The following is a 4,298-nucleotide window of genomic DNA, read 5'->3' as shown; positions in this document are numbered from 1 at the left end:
CTAGAGATGTTTAAGGCATATCCATCTGATAAACTAATTCCAATCAACCATTGACAAAATATTTTACGTTCATTAATTGATAGTGTAAACCATCCAAGAGGCATATAAACTAAATTTCTTTCTTTTGACATCAGCGTACCTCGCACAATATTACATGTATTTTTTTCGATGTGCATTATATCAAGACTGTGGCATAACTTCAACATCGACCAGTAGGACAACTCAAAAAATATGCTCCTCTTAGTCCAGTTTAACTTCATAGCCTATCGCTTCCTTTTTTTACCATATGGATCCTTGCCAAGACCATTCATTGGGATCCTTGATAACTCAAGAATATCAAAATTTTTTTTTTTTAAGAAGAGACAATGGTCACATACATGTTCAAGAGTGACCCTGGCCCACATTATTAAAAAACCCTCACTTATGGCTGATGAATACCGTAATAAACAAATCAAAACACCTGAGATGCGTACAAAATAATCAATCCTATTCTATCAACTCAAGTGCCGTAACATAAACTCCCCCATTAAACCAAACTGTACACACAAAAAAATACTTCCCAGTACTTACCCAAAAGCTTCCCAACCCCAATAAACCCATAAAAAATCAAATAAAACTATCCCTTGTTCCAACCAATAACCCAATGAAAAAATACAATGAGTTATGAATGTAAATAAGGCAATTCCCATCAATCCGTACGTAAAAGGCCACGAATTTTACCAGATCCAAAATCTGCACCCATGATAATTCGATCAACATTCTTCGCACCCTCATTGGCTAAAGAATCAGCCACCATGTTAGCTTCCCTAAAAATATGACTGATAAAATCTCTTACCACCCTTAACAAACTTTGTATTTCTTCCCAAAAATCCCACATATACCAGAAATTACAAGCCCCCTTTCGGATCCATTGAACTACAACTTTCGAATCAAATTCGATCAAAATATTAGTGAGCCCCAAATGTTTAGCTACGCGTAAACCATCAAGTAAAGCACATCCTTCTGCTAAAGTGTTTGTGGCAACCCCATACTACCTTGTAAAACCAGCCATGGCCTTACCCTCTGCATCCTGAATTACTCCACCCCCTCCTGCTGCTCAAGGATTTCCCATGGAACAATCACCCACATTAAGTTTAAGAACACCTGTAATCGGTTTTTTCCAAGACACCATTTTAGGAATGTTGTTGATCAATAGAACTACTGGACAATTTAACTCCTTCAGAATATTTTTATCATTAACATGCCTCTTCCTAAATTTCTACTGTTTGGAAAAAATATCTACAAGAGAAACTTTAATCACCCGAATAACATCATAGCAGTCTGCCTTCACATCCTCCATTCTAGCTACACATTGATTCCTCCATAAGGCTCACGTAATCACTATAGGCAGAATTCTTTTGCAAAGAGCCACCTGGGTAGACGCCGATGCCCTTAACCACCACAAATTCATAAGACCTTGCCATGAATTGAAATGAGATAATCTAACACCCACCACATCAGCAACATATTTCCAAACTTTAGTAGCTAATTCACCATTACACAATACATGATCTATGGTTTCTTGTTGAGGAGAAATACAACAATGACACTTAGAAGCCATCGAAATACCAAGCTTACTAATCCTATCATCTACTGGTAAAGCTGTTTTCGAGCTCGCCAACATATAAATGACATTTTTTTTTGGAACAAATTTCTGCCATAGCCACTTATGCCATGGGCAAATATTCCCACGATCTCGGACTAACTCCTAAACTGATTTAGTGGTAAATAACCCATCTCCATTAGGCTGCCAAATGCGCACATCCTTTCCAGCCTTGAATGATCCCTTCCACTGCACTATTCTAAGGACACAATTTGCCGAAACCAGGTCCTGTAACTTAACAAAATTGCATCCAGGCAATGTCCATACATTAGCCACTCTAAGTCGTGGATTCCCTTTCACCTCTTGTGTCTCAAAAATAGCGCCATCTCCTAGCCAATTGTCATACCAGAAATTAACATCACCTTGCCGAATTAGAGTCTTGGAATGTTTAATAACAGTAGGTAAAATTGCCATAATTCCCTTCCAAAATCTAGAACCTCTACCATTGGTCATCGCATATGCAGGGTGATAATCTGCCAAATACTTTGCTTTGAAGAATTTTGCCCATAAGGAACTACCATCCAACAATTGCCATGCAAATCTCATGAATAATGACTTCTGAACATCAGCAAGATTTCGAAATCCCAACCCACATTCCTCAACTGGAAAACAAGTGTGCCGCCATGCCACCCATTTCCTTTTTTTCCGTTCTTCATTAGAATTCCAAAGGAAGTTAGAAAAAATAGATGAAATAATTTTAAAAACCCCCTTCGGCAACTTCATGACTGATAACATGTGAATTGGCATACTTGAGAGAACATGTTTGATAAGAATTATCTTACCTCCAAAAGATAAACCTTTGCTCTTCCACCAGGCAAGCGTTTTTTGAATTTTAAGAATCATCGATTCAAACAACCTCATAGAAACTCTCCCAACCTGTAACGACACCCCTAAATAATTGCAAGGCCATCTACCTTCAACAAACTGAGTTAGCTGCAACAACTCAAGTTTTCGACCAGCAGAAATTTTTGAGGAGAAAAAAATGGAAGACTTAGAAGCACTAACCCTTTGACCTGAAATGGATTCATAAGCTTTTAAAATACTCATCAGCTTCTACACCGATCTCTTCCCTCCATTTGCAAAAATAAGAATGTCGTCCGCATAAAATAGATGCGTAATTAATGACCCACCAGGATTAAAAGGTTTCACTTGCTCTTTTCGGAACTCCTCATTAATCATACAAGATAAAACTTCTTGAGATAAAATGAATAAATATGGTGACAAGGGATCACCTTCGAATTCCAAATCCAGACAACTCTATAGGGGTAATCTATGTTTGGGTTTACCATCGAATATTGTTGGGTTTCCACACCATGTATGACCAGCAGGTAAATAATGAAGATGACCCATATAACACAAATTTCTCCCATTCATCAACCACTTTGACTGAGTATCCTTATTACATGGTAGTCACACCATTTTCCCTTTAATGCTCCACCCAGATAAGTTTTCGTAAGCGGGAAAGTCATTTATTGTTCACAATAAGGCTGCATTTTGAACGAAGCTGATGTCGAGACATTAAAGGTCTGTATGCTCGTTTTCCATGAATCCTTTAACTCTGCAATCATTTGGTCTGGGCCCTAGGATAAGCAAACTTATATCCTTCATGTACTTACAAGGAGGCAAATTGTATGACATTAGTACAAAGTCAAGTGATATGGGAAGTACTCATGTTGGCAAACGGGTTGAATTCATCTATTGATAACCCTAACCGCACATTGCGAGCTTCCTGTGCAAACCTTGTCTTCCATGTCTTCACCAATGTCACCCCCAAGTCTAAATTACCATTGGCATTATCTCACTTTCAAATGGTTCACCTTGTAGTACCCACCATTTATAGCCTTGGTCAATACCATTGACATAGAGATGCTCCTCAACCAATTTCAGACTGTGACTACTCAATTTCTTGCATTTTTGACAATGAGATCTAATACATCCAGACAAGTCTTCACTACGTTTCACAAAGTCTATAAATCCCCTTACTAAATCCCCTTACCTCAGATGCATATGTCTTGTAGTCTCTACCAAGTCTGTCTCTGAGGCACATCCAACTCTTATCTATTGGTGGTGCCCTATTACACTATAGCGTGTGTGCTGAATATAACTGGTCTCCTCACCCAATGGCCAAAATGTAAGGTTCCTAACTGAGATGAAAAACTCCTCTCGCCAACCTACCAAGTGGTAAAGCTGCTTGCCTTTGTTAGTCGTTGCCCATGATGTCGTTTAGGTTGGTTGCTTAAGTTGGTCGTTTAGACTGGTTGTGGCGCCCTCAACCCCTCTTGGGATTGGACAATGACTAAAATGCCAGAGCATGTAACACAAGGCTACACATCCCTCGTACATGACATATAATATGCTATGCACCTAAGTACACTAACAATATACAATAACGTAGCAGTAGAAAAATAGTAAAGGTCAGATAATCTAAGCAATGGGATAAGCAATTGCAAAACACATGGCACCGTACTAACATCATATCCCAACATTGTCCAAAAAGCATAAACATGTATCATAAAGATATAACATCCCAAAAGCATAAAGTATATTTTAAATCTCCCAAAATACGGGACCTCCTCAAAACATAGTTCCACAAAAGTTGAGATATAAACCATATATTCCCTTTTTTTTTCCACAAAACAATTTAGGTTCCCAATTT

This window comes from Juglans regia, chromosome 7 (assembly GCF_001411555.2).
Source record: "Juglans regia cultivar Chandler chromosome 7, Walnut 2.0, whole genome shotgun sequence".
Classification (NCBI taxonomy): Eukaryota; Viridiplantae; Streptophyta; class Magnoliopsida; order Fagales; family Juglandaceae; genus Juglans; species Juglans regia.
Note: the sequence above shows the minus strand (reverse complement) of the source record.